General features: G+C 42.4%; 2 protein-coding genes across 2 annotated transcripts in view; both read right to left on the bottom strand.

Annotated features, from left to right (window-relative positions):
• The window catches only part of LOC133655258 (EEF1A lysine methyltransferase 3-like), a 477,733-nt gene that overhangs the window by 454,009 nt on the left and 2,952 nt on the right, over positions 1–20,772 (bottom strand). The gene's annotated exons all lie outside the window — the stretch shown is intronic.
• Positions 14,151–20,772, bottom strand: part of LOC133655265 (neuritin-like) — a 38,095-nt gene continuing 31,473 nt past the window's right edge. Inside the window, exon 4 of the mRNA XM_062055258.1 lies at positions 14,151–16,272. The gene's annotated coding sequence lies outside the window, so the exon portion shown is untranslated. The remainder of the gene's footprint in view (positions 16,273–20,772) is intronic.

Raw genomic sequence — 20,772 nt, 5'->3', positions numbered from 1 at the left:
TTGACTACATCGTCGGACTACAAGCCGCTGAGGTCAATGGGGGCGGCATGGCGTAGTGGGTAGAGCGCCCGTGTCAGAAACCTGAGGGTTGCAGGTTCGCTCCCCGCCTCTTACCAAAAAAATCGCTGCCGTTGTGTCCTTGGGCAGGACACTTCACCCTTGCCCCCGGTGCCGCTCACACCGGTGAATGAATGTTGAATGAATGATAGGTGGTGGTCGGAGGGGCCGTAGGCGCAAATTGGCAGCCACGCTTCCGTCAGTCTACCCCAGGGCAGCTGTGGCTACGAAAGTAGCTTACCACCACCAGGTGTGAATGAATGACGGGTTTTTAAACATGTAAAGCGACTTTGGGTACTTAGAAAAGCGCTATATAAATCCCAGGTATTATTATTATTATTAATTGAACAGGCGTCATCCTGCAGTCCGCATGTATCTGTCAGAGCTGTGTAGAGAGAGAGTATGGCCGACTCGGTGTCGAAGCTGGTAGCAAACATGGCATCCTGTCGTCACGTGAGGGGCTTTTGATCAATCAGACTATGGCCAGACAATCTCCTAAATGATTAGTCAAAAGCCCTTCCCTTGACTACAGGACACAATGTTTGCTACCGACTTTGAAACTCGTCGACCATACTCCTCTCTTCACGGCTTTGGTATCTCTCATGTGTGACTGCCATCTACTGGTCACACTTATTACACAGTGTACCAAGTAAAATTGATTTGAAGTCGGTAAGCACAACCAGAATTAATACGTAGATTAGGCGCATTGTCGATGTTTGAGAAAATGAAAGAATTTGAATTGCGCCTTATAGTCTGAAAAATATGGTATTTACAAGCCACAGTACAAACAAGTGGATCATTAAAGGCCTACTGAAACCCACTACTACCGACCACGCAGTCTGATAGTTTATATATCAATGATGAAATCTTAACATTGCAACACATGCCAATACGGCCGGGTTAACTTATAAAGTGCAATTTTAAATTTCCCGGGAAACTTCCGGCTGAAAACGTCTGGTATGATGACGTTTGCGTGTGACGTCAAGGGTTGAAGGAGACATTTTGGAATAGCACGGTCGCCAGTTTAAGTCGTTTGTGTTCACCACATAATCCCACAGTATTCTGGACATCTGTGTTGGTGAATCTTTTGCAATTTGTTCAATTAACAATGGAGACTGCAAAGAAGAAAGCTGTAGGTGGGATCGGTGTATTAGCGACGGACTACAGCAACACAACCAGGAGGACTTTGAGTTGGATAGCAGACGCGCTACCGTGAGTACAGCTTTGGCTTCCAAACATTTGATCGCTTGCCCGTACGTGCGTGGCGCTATGTGCATGTCACGTACGTAACTTTGGGGAAATATATGTTTCTTGCCGACTCTGATGGCGGCCGGGGTGTCGTCGAAAGCTACAACGCCGTCCGCCGCCGCGCCGCTGTTCTCACCTGTCTGGGTTGACTTCCTCCATCTCCGGGCCGCCAACCGCACCGATCAACGTGGTGAAGTCCTTCGTCGCGCCGTCAATCGCTGGAACGCAGGTGAGCACAGGTGTTGATGAGCAGATGAGGGCTGGCGTAGGTGGAGAGTGAAGGATATATATATATATATATATATATATATATATATATATCTTCACATATCCATATTTTGTGTTACTTATTAATTTTCATAGTCAACTTATTTCTCCCATCCTCTCCTCCCTTCACTGGCTCCCAGTGAAGCGTAGAGTGAAATTTAAGATCGTCATGTTCGTCTTCAAAGCGCTCAATGGTCTCGCCCCAGCTTATATTAAAGATCTCCTGGACCAACCCACCAGCTCCAGGCTGGGTCGTTGCCTTAGATCAGACAACCAGATGACCCTGAAGGTCCCACGGTCAAACCTAGTGACAAGGGGAGACCGTGCTTTCTCAGTGATGGCACCTAGGTTGTGGAATAAGCTCCCCCTGAGTATTAAGTCCGCCACCACTCTGGACTCTTTTAGAGCACGGCTTAAAACTCACCTTTTTACCACAGATGACTTTTAATTTATGTTTTTCTTGTGAGTCTTAAATGTTTAGTTTAGATTCCTTTGTGTGTCTCAGTCTCTGTTTCTGATGTAACAGTTGGTTGGGGGGCGCATAATAAATGAAAATAACATAACATAACATATTACATATAGCTAATGTTCCATATTGTACTCTTTGCATTTCTAATCATCTCATGACAAAGTGCTTGCACTGGGGATGGCCTTGGGGTGGAAGGCAGAGAGAAGGAATCCTCCTTGCTTCCCTTCAGGCCGACTCTAGATAAGAAGCACAATGAGCATGTGTTTGAGGTGAGACAAGTGAGGGCGGGGGGGAAGATATTGAAGAAGAGAGTGTTTTCCGAGATTTTGTCAGATCAACTTGGGCTCCACATTTATATGTGTTGTTCGAGGCTGGTCTCTATTCTCAAATATTTAAAAATAAATTACAAAATACCTATCCTGTCCTTGGTGGTACTTTTGAGTTCAGTTTATAGTCATCTAAGGAACTTGGGACTGACCAGCGTTTTACATCCCACTTGGAGGAACATCTGGTCAAACGCAACAATTTGGGGGCTTCGTCCGAGATGACACGCTGACAATTGGACCTTCTCTTGCAATCTTCTGGACAGACTCACATGGCCAAAACATAATTCAAGGTAAGCAGAACCTTTCTTTTTAGATAAAATCTGCATTAGGAGTCTGCCCAGAAGTCTGTAAGTCAAACACAGAATTGTACCCCAGACACAGAGTGGTGATTTTGATAGATTGATTGCATTTTGATTGATTGATTGCATTTTGATAGATTGGTTGCATTTTGCCGTAGCCACCATTGCATAAAAGTTGTGAATACCACTCACGTCATTGTGTCAAGATTACCGTGACGGGCTGCTTCACTAACGAGTAAGCAAATAGTCTGGTGTGGCTCGCCCTGGGTGTTTGGTCTTCCCTAAAAAGAGTAACGGGATGGATGCCCATCATATGGTACAGTAAATACTCCCTGGTTGTGAGTTCCCTGTTGACATTTTTATGTGCACACAAACTAAGGATGGGTTGGAGGCCATTTGTAAAGTACAATAAATACTCCCTGGTTGCGAGATCCCTGCGGCATTAATGTGTGCGCTAAAATTAAGAATCGTACGGGAGGAGGCCCTTCTGTACCATATGATAAATTCCATGGCTGGAGGCCATTTGTAATAAATACAATAAAGATTCCCTGGTTGTGAGGTCCCGGCGACACTTTAGTGTGCGCTAAAATTAAGGAAAAATAGACACAATGGACAAGGAGTGTGACAGACAAGAATGTGATGACGGCTGGGGAAAATGTGATGAATCATTACTGTTTAATAATCAATTGAATGCACTGTTGTCGACAATGGAATTAGCAGGTAGAGTTTAAAAAGAAAAGAAAAAAAAGAAAAGAGAACGTTCCTTGAAAGGGTTAAGAGGGAGTTTACAATACTCGAAAAGTTGTGAACTCAAACGTCTGGTAAAATAAAATAAAAAAGTAACTGGAAGTTTTATGGTAAAGTGAAACGCAGAGAGAGTGCTTACGTGTGCGTGTGTGTGTGTGCGTAGGGCCGTAGGCACTTGCTTGTGTGTGCGTGAGTGCTTACACGTGTGTGTGTGTGTGTGTGTGTGTGCTGGATGCGCGTGCTCATTGTGTGTGTGTGTGTGTGTGTGTGCGCTGGTGAAAATGGAACGGGCAGGTCGAGAGAAAAAGTAGCAGGGTTGGTGCTCAAGAATTTAAGAGTTTGGCGTATGATAAAAGTAAACGGGGATTACGTGGAAAAACGAAATGCAGCAAAAGAACAGATGATTAATGAGACAAATATGACAGAATGGATTGATTGGTCTTTTGCCTGCCGCGCATGCGTAAGACAATTCAAACGACCCGCCCAGACTTTGACTAGCCCACCGCCCCCTACTCCTGTGACAAGTGAGGGCGCTGCTCACACAGCCTCTCTAAGATTGAACCCTCCTCCAAAACTAACGCTGTCTCCAGAGTGTAAATCACCTCTGGTGCCTAAGCCCCAAAATAACAACCACCCAGCGGAAAACCTCCCGAATATGCCTAATCTTACTAGACAGCAGATAATGCACGAGTCAACGCAAAACTCCTCACTTTACACGCCAGACCATTTTGTTGCCATAAACAAATGCCCTCCCCCAGTAGATGACAGCCTCTCACGTGCACATCAGACATTCTTGAACAACACACAACAGAGCCAGACTTTGTGGTCTCCTGTAACTGTTAATGGCTCAATGGAAGGCTACATTGACCAACACCCACATGAACTACATGCATACAACACACGCTCAAAAAAAGCTGGAGGGACACGCGTATCCACTTTTTCCTGATGATAGCGGCAGATTTCAATACAAGCTTTTTGCTGTGGCAGACATGCAAGCCATTGTTGACAAACTTCCACCTGTGTCTGAAGGTGGTAGTCTTTGGCTCAACACATTAGCTAACAGCAGGATACACTCTCTCCATAGCAGACTTAAGAGGCATTTTGTATCGTTGTGTTTCCACACAAGATGGCAAAAATACAGAACAACAAGCAGGATTAATGGCTGAATCTTCGACCTCACCAATAACACGTTACAAACATAGCTACTGCTATGCGCAGTCTCTTTCCTCAAGATGAGGATAATAAGGTTAATGACAGAGCAGCAAGGAAGCAACTCCTTAATTTACAGATCGCTGAAGATAAAAAGTTAAAAGAACCAAAAGGTCCAAGATCAGCTAGGGTATATTCAGCAGTGGGTGACCTTGCTTTTGAGTTCCAACAGGTGGAGGAAAGAATCCTCAACAGACGTGCCACCAGACGGTTGGACTCGGGTGGTGGACAACACGGTGCTTCAAAGTCAATCCGGGGAAGAAACTGTTTCGGCTGTGACCAGCCTGGTCACTGGAGTCGTGACTGTCCGAACATTTCCGAACAGGAAAGGTGCCGTCGTGCCAACAAACAAACACGAAGGCGTGGCAAAGGACGCCCACAGCAGGAGCCCCAGGAGGAAATACAGACTGGCCCCCTGCTGGACATGAGTGTCAACGGAAAATGTTATCAGTTTGTGATTGACACTGGTGCCGCCCATTTGATTCTGAATGCAGAGGTACCAAAGAGACTGTGTGCTTCCTCTTTAAAGGTCGAAGGCCTCGCTGGGGTCACAAGAAGGTTACCTGTCACCAAACCACTTCCGGTTCAGATTGCTGGACCTCCTTTACAGACTGTACCCTGACATTCAAATCGCACAGAAGGAACCTTCCTGGTGTTACCTGATGGCTCAACCACCAAGCTGCGACACCACTACCAAGGCTCCTCCATGAGCTCATACCACAGCCTGAAACAACAGGAATGGCTGACATCCAACTGCTCTAACAGTGAAAACCCTGGCTGACTGAGATGCTTCCGTGTGTTCTGCCACCCGACTCGCCATATGTTATGATTATTTATATATGTTGGAACTCAAGGAGTGGCTGCTCATGTTGACCTATCTTTGCAACAACTAGCATGGTATAAGATGGACACAATTGTGTCCCACATTGTTCACTTGCTCTCTGTCTCGCCTACAAAACCAAAGAACTTGGGTGCAATGATAAGACACGGCGTAGCTGCCAAACATTACACCGACACCCAAATACCACATTTTCAATTGTTTAGGTTTAGCACATAGTTGTGTTGAACACATAACTATGGGCTGCACTTTAGACACCTGTAGGCTACGAGGAGGTAGCAGCTACACAACAGCTGAGCTAAAATGACACATTACACATTTAAGCATATCAAATAATTATAGTTGCTCATTACATACACAAAGTTGCCATGGCAGAAGTCTGATAGAAAGTATTCAGTAACAAACATGTCCGCATCATTCGACTTTCTACAACATGAGCTTGACTTAATGAATTATTGGGGGCACCAGGTGTGGTAAAATTTCAAAATACTATTGCTAAAGCATCCGCCATAAGGGCAGTATTTTTCTTGTATTTGTGACAATATAAATATGAGCATATGCTGTTACTTTCACCATATTGAATAAGTTACATAAAAGTTAGGGTTTAGTTGAGTTTGAGTTATTTGTGATATCGCTAAGGGGTCCCCTACCCTAACAACACCCCCCAGTGGATCATAGAGGCTAATGAGACAGTCATTGACCTCAAACATGACCTGTCCTCCGCTACTTGACTATTAGCTGACCTTTTTCTTAGATGTTTCTGAAAGTGATAGTATGACTAACACAGTCCTTTTTTCAGAAACAGAAGGGGGTGAGTGAGGGTGGATACAGACTCCTTGGAACAAAATCGACAATCATCCGACTCTGACACATTCCATAGTTTTAACATTTTTCCCGTGGGTAAGAAGTTATAACTAATTTTAATTTGAAAATAACGATTTTATACATCGATAGTAGTTTAGTAGATCAAATTTAGAATATGGAGGAGGTGAGGGTGAACCAGGTATAGTCTTTGATTTCACTGATATGATCAATACGGTACAAGGGAAAAGGTACGTACTGACTTGTGTTGACAATCACAGTGGTTGGCCGGAAGCAACAACAACCTCAAAAGAGGATGCAATATCAGTAATTAAATGACTTGTGAATGACCTAGTACCCCGACATGGTTTCCCCAAAAAGATTAGGTCAGACAACGGCAACCATTTAAAAAAAAAAAAAAAAACTCACTTAGCCTTGGTCGAAAAGGCTTTCGGACTAGAACACAGGTTTGGGGTACCATCCTGAGTCCCAAGGTAAGGTTGAAAGGATGGACCAGAACATTAAAAACTAATTGGCTAAAATCTGTGCACAGACCAAATTTAATTGGATTGACATGTTGCAATTAGCGTTAATGATCATTCGAAGGTCCGGGAATAAAACTGTTTTACCGCCCTTTGAGTTTTTCACCCTATGAGCTGCATACAGGTCAGCCATTCACAGGACCAGCAGCCCCCCATGGAAGGAGGACTCAGCGTAAAACCAAAATGGTATTTTACACAAAAAATGCAGAATTTGTGTGCCAGTTCTTCTGTACAGATACGAGGATGACAGCCCGCCACTCCAGATTCCCTTCCGCCCGCTGAGAGGGTCAAGATCTAGGTCATCAAACGCAAGTGGACGGAGCCCAGGTGGACTGGTCCCTTCAAGGTCGTGGAACGGACGTCCCACGCCCTTCGATTGGCTGGTTAAAGGGACACCCGGTACCACCTCTCCCTCTGCACTCCTGCTGAAGAACCTGACAGATCACCAGCGGATGTAATTGCTGACATCGCCACAACATCTGCCCCACTCGACCCCCTAGCAGCGCCTTTTGAGCCTGAGGCATCTGAAGAAGAACGGGAGCAGAAAAAGACTCATTTTTAGTGTGTGTGTTAACGAGGTAACACACATAAGGGGTGATTGTGCTAGTAACCTCTCCCCCTCTAGGTCATAGAAGAGCGAGGCTTTAATTACACACACATAATCCTACAGCCCAGAAGACGACGCTGAGAGAGAGATTTTCTACCTATATTACTCTTTTCAACTTCTATATTGTATATCCTTATTTGAGACCAGCCTTTATACTCGAAGTTATCCAATTTCTCTTGCTTGTTTGCAGCATAACTATCTGTGTCGTTACATTAAGTGAAAAGTTTGATGTTTATCCCCGTTTTGTTACCTAAATTACTCTGATATTGATAGACGAAAGGCAGGATGTTACACCCGACTAGTATTCCCTGACAGACTGCTGCTTGGGCTTGTTCTACTGTCTTTGTGTCTCAGTTCTTCCTTCCTGACGACAGTGACTGACAAATGTCTTAGAACATACAGCGGACTTTAAATAGACTGGGTCAAAGGGAATAGCAAGACTTATTTTTTGACCTGTGCAGTGTGATTAATTACGGGGGACACAATAGCTATTACCGTGGTAATAACCTCTATATTTGTAACGACTCAACCCTGAACCATTGGTGTCGGATGCAGACAACATACTCTGGTAAGTGGTGCCCATCGTCCGTTTTATGTTGTTTTGGGGGTTGACCTGACTGATACAGACTCTAAAGGAATTACTAAAATTAATGTCCTTGAGAGGGTGTTAACTACCTCTACACCCTCTGTAGCACTTAAAGTACCACCCCACCTCGGTGGTGTTTCAAAGGCTCTCACATCTGTGCGTGCTAATGACATCACCACCGAAGGCCTGGTAGCTTTGACCTTAGGAGCAGGTGCAGGCTCAGGTGGATGACTAGCATGGCTAAGAGCCAAAACCTGGGTGACTGTGTTGCTTGTTCCGCTGGACGTCCTTTTCCCCACACTTACCCCGCCCCTTTTAAGTTGACTGACATAAATGGTTCAAACTGTCTTATTTCCTTGTTCTCTGAACCCACGCCACCAGGGTGCGATTTGTTGGCTAGTGTGTACCCTCCTGTTGACAATTCCACCCGACTTCTTCCATTTGTGGCCCAAAAGCTGAATTACATGTGTTTTCAATTCAAAGGACCCTCTTCGTCCCCCAACAAATTGGGTGACATTAACCCTTCCTGGTGCACCACACTGATGGATAAATAAATAAATGATAAATGGGTTGTACTTGTATAGCGCTTTTCTACCTTCAAGGTACTCAAAGCGCTTTGACATTATTTCCACATTTACCCATTCACACACACATTCACACACTGATGGTGGGAGCTGCCATGCAAGGCGCTAACCAGCAGCCATCAGAGGCAAAGGGTGAAGTGTCTTGCCGTGACTCGTGACGCCGTTGAGGGACTTGCTGAACAACTTGCCCCGACCTCCCTCATGGCCATCCAGAACCGCATAGCCCTTGACCGCATCCTAGCCAAGGAAGAAGGTGTGTGTGCAATGTTTGGTGACCAATGCTGTACCTTCATTCCTAACAACACTGCTCCCGATGGCTCAGTTCAGAGGGCCTTAGAGGGTCTCCAGGCCCTGTCTAAGGAACTTACTGAAGTTTCAGGGGTCTCTGACCCCTTCAAAGATTGGCTCCAAAGCACATTTGGCAGGTGGACTGACCTAATTAAGTCTGTCCTGGTCTCCATTGGAGTTTTCTTGGCCATTATAGCCTCATGCGGTTGATTTATCGCCCCTTGTGCTAAGTCTCTATGCACCCGCATCATTGTTAGAGCTGTAGAAGGTCAACCCCACCCTGTTTCTGGGCTCGTTATGTCTTTGAAGGGGATGAAGCAAAATGGAGACTTTCGACAATTGTTGGTTTCCTTCCCTGACCATGACGACATTGACGTGGACTCCCTCCATCTATCTTCCATGTAACTATGCTGTTGTTTTATGCTAGCTTGCTAAAAAAACAAAAAACACAGCACCTACTTTAATGTGGGGCGTGCTTTAGAAGTGTTGTACTAGAGGTAAAGATCTTTTTAAAAGATCTTGAAGGGGGAATTGAAGGATATATATATATATCTTCATATATCCATATTTTCTGTTACTTATTAATTTTCATAGTCATATTACATATAGCTAATGTTCCATATTGTACTCTTTGCTTTTCTAATCATCTCATGACAAAGTGCTTGCACTGGGGATGGCCTTGGGGTGGAAGGCAGAGAGAAGGAATCCTCCTTGCTTCCCTTCAGGCCGACTCTAGATAAGAAGCACAATGAGCATGTGTTTGAGGTGAGACAAGTGAGGGCGGGGGGGGGGGGGGGGTATTGAAGAAGAGAGTGTTTTCCGAGATTTTGTCAGATCAACTTGGGCTCCACATTTATATGTGTTGTTCGAGGCTGGTCTCTATTCTCAAATATTTGAAAATAAATTACAAAATACCTATCCTGTCCTTGGTGGTACTTTTGAGTTCAGTTTATAGTCATCTAAGGAACTTGGGACTGACCAGCGTTTTACATCCCACTTGGAGGAACATCTGGTCAAACGCAACAAGAGCTAATGTTTTTAGCATAGCTCTGTCGAGGTCCCGTAGCTAAGTTAGCTTCAATGGCGTCGTTAGCAACAGCATTGCTAGGCTTCGCCAGGCTGGAAAGCATTAACCGTGTAGTTACAGGTCCAGGGTTTGGTAGTATTTTTGATCTTCTGTCTATCCTTCCAGTCAGGGGCTTATTTTGTCTGTTTCTATATGCAGTTAAGCACGATGCTATCACGTTAGCTCCGTAGCTAAAGTGCTTCGCCGATGTATTGTCGTGGAGATAAAAGTCACTGTAAATGTCCATTTCGCGTTCTCGACTCTCATTTTCAAGAGGATATAGTATCCGAGGTGGTTTAAAATACAAATCCGTGATCCACAATAAAAAAAGGAGAAAGTGTGGAATCCAATGAGCCCTTGTACCTAAGTTACGGTCATACCGAAATAAGATACGTCCTGCACTGCACTCTAATCCTTCACTCTCACGTCCTCATCCACGAATCTTTCATCCTGGCTCAAATTAATGGGGTAATCGTCGCTTTCTCGGTCCGAATCGCTCTCGCTGCTGGTGTAAACAATGTGCAAATGTGAGGAGCCCTTCAACCTCTGACGTCACGCTACTTCCGTTACAGGCAAGGCTTTTTTAATCAGCGACCAAAAGTTGCGAACTTTATCGTCGATGTTCTCTACTAAATCCTTTCAGCAAAAATATGGCAATATCGCGAAATGATCAAGTATGACACATAGAATGGATCTGCTATCCCTGTTTAAATAAGAAAAATTCATTTCAGTAGGCCTTTAACTGTACAGTGGGTGCCACACTGCACTACCGATTTCAACCACTAGCAAGACTTGCTTCCGGTCCAATCGGGCTTGTTGAATACGATCCATGTTGAATTTACACTCTTTTCTTTTGTATGATGACAACACGATGGCCACCAGCTGTGTCCTGACAGCACGTCGTCTGTTCCTGGAGACGCTGTCAGGCTTTGTGGAGATGCAGCATCATTGGAAGTGTTCCACAAACAGGTTTATGGATTTTGGAGCATGTCTTAATTATGTAAGTGCTTGCTGATTTACAAACCATAGCTTTGATATTATGGAAATATTAAGTGTCTTGCATTGTCCAAAAAAAAACCCATCATAGCAATATTTCAAGTTGTAATTTGGTATGAAAAAGAAATAATAAAAACCCTGAATATAAAACAATATTTTGTACAAATGTTTTTGAAGAGAAAATGTGTTTTTTCCCCCCAAAAGTAGTAAAACGATTGTTTAATTGCAATGAAAAATGAGCGTGCAGTAGGTCTTTGATTAGCATCATACCTCCTCTGTTTGCTAACAAACATTTGAGACACTTTTTAGTTCTTCAGCCTGCCAAGCCACAACCTCCAGCACGGCCGCCACCACCAGTCTTTCGGCCTGCTAAGCCGCAACCCCCGGTCCGGCCACCACCGCCAGTTTTTCGGCGTGCCAAGCCGCAACCCCTAGCTAGGCCACCAGCACCAAAGCCAAGGCTAGCACCAGCTCCAAGGCTAGCACCACGTCAAGCTCCACCACGTCAAGTTCCAACACGCCAAGTTCCACGGCAGGCTCCAGTACCCGCACCAAGCCAAGCCCCACCACGCCAAGCACCACGCCAAGCTCCGGTACCTGCTCCATGACGCCAAGTGCCGCCAGTCACAGCTCCACGACGCCAAGTGCCGCCAGTCGCAGCTCCACGACGCCAAGTGCCGCCAGTCGCAGCTCCACGGCGCCAAGTGCCGCCAGGCGCAGCTCCACTATGCCAAGTGCCGCCAGTCGCAGCTCCACGACGCCAAGTGCCGCCAGTCGCAGATCCTCCATGCCAAGACCAAGATTTATGCCAAGACCAAGATTTAAGCCAATACCAAAACCCATGCCAAGACCAAGACCACCACGCCAAGACCAAGACCCGCCACGCCAAGCTTCGCCACCTGACGCGCCACGCCAGGCTTCGCCGCCTGACCCTCCACGCCAAGACCCTCCACGCCAAAACCCGCAGTCTGACGCACCACGCCGAGCTTCGCCGCCTGCTTCGTCTGCTGCACCCACACCTGCTTCATCTGCTGCTTCCAAGCCTGCCAAGACGACGCGCGCATCTTCCACGCCTGCCACGATGACGACGCGCCTGCCTCCTCGTCAGCCTCGTCACTACCTGGTCGTCCGCCACGCCAAGTGTGCCCACCTCCTCGTCGGCCACGGATGTGGCCATTCCCGGGTCGCCCGGCTCACCTGCTGCAGCGGCGTTCCACTCGCCGCCGCCGCATGACTATGCCTCGGTGGATTCGGGGCCACTTGGTCTGGCGACCCACCGCCATGTCCCCCTCCCGCCCTCCCATGACTCTTGTTAATTTTCTTTGTTTTGGGACATCTGGGATCTGTCCGTAAGGGGGGGGGGGGCTCTGTCATGTCTGTGTTGATCATGTTTTTGTTTGGCCATGTGCTGTTTTGTTTTTAGACTCTTTGTGCACTTTTGTTTGTTTTGTCACCATAGCAACCCATTAGTTTCCACCTGTCATGTCACACACCTGTTTTCACGTTCGGACTCACACACCTCTTGTCAATCATGTCTGTATTATTTAAGTCCATTGTTTTCTGTTAGTCTGCTTGGCGACATCACACGTTATCATCACTCTGCTTCATGCCATGTTCACAGTTCCATGCCAAGTAAGTTGTGTTTCATGTTTATAGTTGTTTGCCTTTGTGCAAGTCTTTTGTTTTCATTAGCCAAGTTTTGTACCTCCGCCATTGTGCGCGCCTTTCGTTTGTTCTTTTTTGATAGTGTTAAATAAAATCGTGTACTCACATTCACGTCTTGCCCGCGCCAACTTTCCGTTGCCTTCCGGAAAAACAAACCCCAAGGACCAAGTCTTGACACACAATGTACCAAATAAAAATCCTTTGAGGTCGGTAAGCACAACCAAAATTATTCTGTACTTTAGGCGCACCGGGTTATAAGGCGCACTGTCGAGTTTTGAGAAAATGAAAGGATTTTAAGTGCACCTTATAGTCCGGAAAATACGGTTATGTTGTTATTTTTAGACCAGATATAAATTGTGCTTTTCATGGAATAATTTTCAAATAATTAAATTGAGAGTTTCCCTTGGGGAGAAATACTTCTGCTTGAACAGAATAATTGTGTTAACAAAAATGAAGCATTGCACATTTAGCATGCAAATAAACTATCTCCAACATTCCGATTAATAAAGTGCAAACTACTGTCTTGAATAACTCGATATAAAAATGGAGAATTATATGTTGTGTCCAAATAAATAATGAAGTACAACATTGAGAGGACTATAGTTTGTTTAGTAAGTAGAAAACGTAAACGCAGCCTTTTTCACTTACACATCACGGAGGTGTGTAGAGCAACTGCTTATTGTGCTTCTTTCTCATCATACATGATATCATCATACATGGTATCATCATACATAGTATCATCGTACATGATATCATCATACATAGTATGATGATAAAATACATATACTCAAAGTTCGTACATCCACACGCACATTCACTGTACAAACACACATATACACATACTGTACATATACATTCACTGTACAAACATATACATATACTGTACATATACAGTACATTAACTGTACAAACACACATATACACATACTGTACATATACAAGTACATATACATAAATACACTCATGTTTATAATCACGTTTCATCAAACATACAGTATATTAACGTTGTTGCCCTAGGGTAAACTGGGTAACACATGGCACACTGACAAAGCTTAACCTACAGTATTGTTACTATAACATTCTACAAGGTTAATATAGCTGGCTTCTCTTTCTTCCCCTCCATTTTTATGCTTTCTTTTGTATCTCTAGTTATCATTACGTATATGTATTGTTGCATTTGAACAACTGTATTGTTGATAATAGAGGTCAATTATTAATATTATTTATTATCAATAGCGCTATTTCTATTGGTATTTGTATTGCTCCATTTGTAGTGTAATAATGCTCATTGTCATTTGTGTAATATTATTTATTTCACTAACTGCTTCTTTGCCATCACTTTTACCATCATATTTGTATATATCGTATTTGCTGATGTTGCTCTATTGTTGTTGTTGTTATTGTTGTGTTTGCTGTTGTTGTTGTTGTCTCTGTCTTACCCCCCTCTTGTCCCCACAATTTCCCCCTCTGTGTTCCTTTTTTTTCTTTTTCTATCCCCTCCTGCTCCAGCCCGGCTGCACCAAATAATAATATAAATACATTTGATAAAGTCAAATACAAAAATAAGGCAACAAGAGAAGTATCCCACACTTCTCTTTTGTAAAGTAAATTTGTACAGCCGATATGGGCATCTACCTGAGAAGCTGGACAGGACAAAAAAATTAAAAAAAATACATAGTATCATCGTACATGATATCATCATACATAGTATCATCGTACATGATATGAATAGAATACAATAGTTTTATTGCCATTGTTTGAGAACGGGTTCACAAACTAGGATTTTTTCTTGGTGCAATCGTGCAACATAAAACACATAACACAGATTTGGTAATAACAAGAGCTGTATCTGAGCTATCAGATCTTGTTATAGACTTAGAAGGAATTCAGGGAATTCAAGGAGCTACTGTTAGGAGTTATTGTTCATGTGCCTGTTGGCCGAGGGGAAAAAACTGTTCAGGTGGCGGGAGGTGTGGGTCTGGATGGACCGTAGTCTCCTGCCTGAGGGGAGAGGGGAGAATAGTTTTGTGTCCAGGGTGAGAAGAGTCAGCTGTGATCCCACCCACACGCCTCCTGGTCCTGGAGGAGAACAAGTCCTGGAGGGATGGGCGCTTGCAGCCAATCACCTTCTCAGCAGCATGTACGATGCGCTGCAGTCGATGCTTATCCTGGACTGTGGCGCCGGGGAACCACACGGTGATGGAGGAGGTCAGGATGGACTCGAGGATGGCAAAAAACGGAAGGAGTCCACAATGGAGACGGGAGTGGGAGAGTCAATCAGGGTGAGGGGGGATGGTGGGGCTGTGACTTTCCTGAAGTCCATGATCATCTCCACTGTTTTCTGGGCGTTCAGCTCCAGGTTGTTGAGGCTGCACCAGGACGCCAGCCATATCATCATACATAGTATCATTATGTATGATATCATCATGCATGATATCATTCATCATACATAGTGTCATCGTACTTGGCATCATCATACATAGTATCATCATACATACCTTGTGTAAATGAGTCCATCATAATAAAAGTGATTTTTAGTCCGTAGTCTGCTTGTTGTTGCGTCTTGTCGGCCAGGTAAAGAGTTGTATTTCCCGCCCTCGGCTAGAGGCTTCGGTTTCAGACGCTGGAACAAGGTTGTCGCGCTGCTAACTTTTTTAAAACAAACTTTGCGGCGTTACACGCCCGTTGTCACTAAACCGAAGTACTGACAACACTTTTCTTTTTTTTTAAACAAACATCTCGCTCTCGTTAGCGTTAGCATTAGCATGTTTGGCTAGGTGGCGGCGCTAAGGAAGTAAAGGGGACGGCGCCAGCTACGGAAGCTCCCGAGGGACAAGAAGTATGCTCGAGCAAGAGGAAGAAGAAAAAACGATTTTTTAAAATTATTTTATTATTATCATTATTATGATTATCATTATTATTATTATTAATATTGTTATTATTATTATGATTATCATTATTGTTATTATTATCGTTATTATTAATATTGTGGTTATTATTATTATTATTATATTATTGTTATTATTTATTATTTACACATTTAGGGAATGTTTAATTTTGCCTACCTATAAAATGTGGGCGTGGCATGGCGCCAAACTTCGGATGGTTGTTGGCCATTTTCTTGGGAAAAAAAGGGTTTGTACTTTCGCAAACTCCTCCTAGGGACTTTGACCAAACGAGTCGCGGTTAAAATTACAAATACTACACATTTATTGATAGGTTGGGAACAAATTTTGCCTACGCCATAAAATGTGGGCGTGGCCTGGCGCCAAACTTCGGATAGTTGTTGGCCATTTTCTGGGGCAAAAAGTGGTTGTACCTTTACGAACTTCTCCTAGGGACTTTGACCAAATGAGTTGATTAGTAGATAATAAATTGTGAACAAATTTTGCCTACGCTATAAAATATGGGCAAGAGGAAGAAGAAAAACTTTATTTTTTATTTTTGAAATCCTCTGTAACAAAAAACTAGAATGTATCTATTTAGCAGGACACGTTGCCAGGAGGAATGACAACAGAAAGCACTCCCAGACAGTAATCAGGAAAAGAAGGAGACAAAGCAGAAGATGGAGGGAAGAGTTAACAGCAGAGTGGCATTACTTGGCACAGAATAGCTCCAGATGGAACAAAATGGAAAATTGGTGAAGAGGCCTTTCTCTTGCAGTGGAGTGAAACAGGCTGGAGAAGAAGAAGAGAAGTGTTTCAAAATATGAGTGTTTCCATCACCAGTTTCTTATTGCTATATTTAGGTTCTAGGGGTAATGGAAATGCAGCTACTGAAGCACTTGGAGTGTCTAGAAAAGTGCTTTATGAAGCTAATCCATTATTATTATTATTATTATTACATTATTGTTATTATTATCATTATTATTGTTATTATCATTATTATTCATATTGTTATTATTATTTTGATTATCATTATTATTGTTATTATCATTATTATTGTTATTATTATCATTATTATTAATAGTATTATTATTATTATATTATTATTATTATTATTATCATTATTATTAAATTATTGTTATTATATCATTATTATTATCATTATTATTAAATTATTGTTATTATTATATCATTATTATTGTTATTATTATTGTCAATATTATTGTTATCATTATTATTAATATTGTTATTGTTATTATTATTTTTATGTTTATCATTATAATTAATTTGTTGAAAGGACTAGTTGGTACAATCCATGGAGACTCTGCATGGCAGGGGCGTCCTCCTCCCTGAGCCAGGCTTGCACCTGACCGTGTTATTATCATTATTATTGTTATTATTATTATCATTATTATTAATATTGTTGTTATTATTGTTATCATATTATCATTATTATATTATTGTGATTATCATTATTACTGTTATCATTATTATTATCATTATTATTGATATTGTTATTATAATTATTACTATGATTATCATTATTATTGTTATTATTATTGTTATTATTATTAATATTGTTATCATTATTATCATTATTATTGGTATTATTATTAATATTATTATTACTATTACTGTTATTATTATTATTAATATTTTTATTATTATCATTATTATTATTATTGTTATAATTGTTGTAATTATTATTGTTATTATCATTATTATTGTTATTATTATTACTATTATTATTATTAGGGCCCGAGGAGCAAGAACCTTATTGAAATTACTACTTGGTCTTCCATATGTACGACCACCTTTTTGAGGCCCTCAACATGCACAAAAAGTCTCCATATTTTGCATGCGTGTCAGGTATGGCGAACATTTTTATATTTCTGGGTGACAAAAATGACATTTTAAAATTGGCTCTCCAGCGCCACCTTTAAAATTGGAAAATAAATAGCCCATCCTACCAGTTTCACGTATCTACACGAAAATGGCAGGAGTCGGCCATCTTGGTTTTCGTCTTTCGTTTTTGGGGACAAAAAGGGGTTGTACATTTACGAACTCCTCCTAGGGACTTTGACCAAATGAGTCAAGGTTAAAATTACAAATACTACACATTTAGGTAATGTTAAATTGCGAACAAATTTTGCCTACGCTATAAAATATGGGGGTGGCATGGCCCCAAACTTTGGATGAATGTTGGCCATTTTTTGTGGGAAAAAAGGGTTCGTACCTTAACAAACTCCACCTAGGGACTTTGACCTAATGAATCGTGGTTAAAATTACAAATACTACACATTTAGTCGATAATAAATTTAAAAAATATTTTGCCTACGCTATAAAAAGTGGGCTTGGCATGGCGCCAAACTTTGGATGGTTGTTGGCCATTTTTGGGCAAAAAAGGGGGTCGTACCTTTACGAACTCCTCCTACCTAGGGACTTTGACCTAATGAGTCACAGTTAAAATTACAAATACTACACATTCAGGCGATGATCAATTGCGAAAAAATTTGGCCTACACTATAAAATGTGGGCGTGGCATGGCGCCAAACTTTGCACCAATGGTTGTTGGCCATTTTTTGTCGAAAAAAAGGGGTCATACTTTTTACGAACTCGTTCTAGGGACTTTGACCAAACGAGTCGCAGTTCAAATTACAAATACTACACATTTAAGGAATGTTAAATTGAGAAAAAAATTTGCCTACGCTATAAAATGTGGGCTTGGCATGGCGCCAAACTTTGGATGAATGTTGGCCATTTTTTGGGGAAAAAAAGGGTTCGTACCTTAACAAACTCCTCCTAGGGACTTTGACCTAATGAATCGTGGTTAAAATTACAGACACAACACATTTAGGCGATGATGAATTGGGAACAAATTTTGCCTACGCTATAAAATGTGGGCGTGTTATGGCGCCAAACTTTGCTCCGATGGTTGTTGGCCATTTTTTTGGCAAAAAAAGGGGTCGTACCTTTACGAACTCCTCCTAAGGACTTTGATCTAATGAGTTGCGGTTAAAATTACAAATGCTCTCCGGGGGTGGGGGGGGGCTCGTGGGGGCCCGGTTGCCGGTGGGGCGGGGGCGGTCTTCCCGTCCGGTTGCGGGGGGTCTCCGGGCCCCTCGGGCGGGGCGTCCCGCCTTTCTGTCCGTGTGGGGTGTGGTCTCTCGCTGGCTTGGGGTCTGGCTGCCCCCTGCTTTTCTCGTGCCTTGTCCTCTGCCGGGTGCGTCTGTCTGCGGCCTGCTGCTGGCCCTTGTGGGCGGCGCGGTGGGCCAGGCTCTGGGGTTCCTGTCGCTGTCCGGCTTGGCTGCGTGGGGGCGGTGGTCCCTGGTTCCCTGGGCACCACACCTATTGTTTGTGGGATGGGCTCTCTGGGAGGCTGGGGCTGTACTCTGGCTCCCGCACACACTGGGAGTCAAATGTATTGTACATGCAAATTCACATATACTCACACACATACATACACACATACATAGGTACCTACGCTCCCACATACATATACAAATAAATACAGTACATATTTACACACTCAAAGTTCGTACATCCACACGCACATTCATTATACAAACATACTGTATACACATACTGTACATATACATTCACTGTAAAAACATACGTATACACATACTGTACATATACACTCACTATATACAAATAAATACAGTACATATTTACACACTCAAAGTTCGTACATCCACACGCACATTCATTATACAAACATACTGTATACACATACTGTACATATACATTCACTGTAAAAACATACGTATACACATACTGTACATATACACTCACTGTACAAACACACACATACACATACTACACATATACATTCACTGTACAAACACACATATACACATACTGTACATATACATTCACTGTACAAACACACATATACACATACTGTACATATACATTCACTGTACAAACACACATACTGTATACACATACTGTACATATACATTCGCTGTACAAACACACACATACACATTCTATACATATACATTCACTGTACAAACACACATATACACATACTGTACATATACATTCACTGTACAAGCACACATACACATACTGTACATATACAAGTACATATGCACACATACACTCATGCACATAATTACGTTTCATCAAACATATATTAACGTTGTTGCCCTAGGGTAAACTGGGTATAACACATGGCACACTGACAAAGCTTAACCTATTGTTACTATAACATTCTACAAGGTTAATGTAGGTTGCTTCTCTTTCTTCCCCTCCATTTTTCTGCATTCTTTCGTATCTCAAGTTATCATTACGTATATGTATTGTTGCATTTGAACAATTGTATTGTAGATAATAAAGGTAAAGTATTGGTATTGTTTATTATCAATAGCACTATTTCTATTGGTATTCATATTGCTCCATTTTTAGTGTAATAATGCTCATTGTCATTTCTGTATTATTTCTTATTTTCGCTAACTGCTTATTTGCTATTACTTTTACCATCATATTTGTACATGTCGTATTTGCTGAAGTTGCTCTGTTGTTGTTGTTGTTGTTGTTGTGTTTGCTGTTGTTGTTTTTGTCTCTCTGTCTAATCCCCCTCTTGTCCCCACAATTCCCCCCTCTGTCTTCCTTTTTCTCTCTTTCTATCCCCTCCTGCTCCGGCCCGGCTGCACCAAATGATAATATAAATACATTTAATAAAGTCAAAATACAAATAAGGCAACAAGAGAAGTATCCTACACTTCTCTTTTTTAAAGTAAATCTGAACAGCCGATATGGGCATCTACATCTGCTATATGATTTGCCCGAAAAGCTGGGCAGGCCATTATTAAAAAATAAATAAATAAATAAATAAAAATAAAAACAATTTAAAAAATTACAAATGCTGCACATTTAGGCGATAATAAATTGCGACCAAATTTTGCCTAAGCTATAAAATATGGGCGTGGTATGGCGCCAAACTTCGGATGGATGTTGGACATTTTTTTGGGGAAAAAAGGTACCTTACCTTTACGAACTCCTCCGAGGGACTTTGACCAAATGAGTTGCGGTTGAAATCACAAATACTACACATTTAGGCGATGATAAATTGCAAACAAATTTTGCCTACGCTATGAAATGTGGGCGTGGCATGGCGCCAAACTTTGCTCCAATGGTTGTTGGCCATTTTTCGGGGGAAAAAAGTGGTAACATTTTTAAAAACTTCTCCTAGGGACTTTGATCAAACGAGTCGCGATTACAATTACAGATAATACAGATAAAATGTGGGTGTGGCATGGCGCCAAAGTTCGGATGCTTGTTGGC

Source organism: Entelurus aequoreus, linkage group LG01 (assembly GCF_033978785.1).
Source record: "Entelurus aequoreus isolate RoL-2023_Sb linkage group LG01, RoL_Eaeq_v1.1, whole genome shotgun sequence".
Taxonomy (NCBI): domain Eukaryota; kingdom Metazoa; phylum Chordata; class Actinopteri; order Syngnathiformes; family Syngnathidae; genus Entelurus; species Entelurus aequoreus.
The sequence above is the reverse complement of the archived record's forward strand: the minus strand, read 5'-3'. Positions and strand labels throughout refer to the sequence as shown.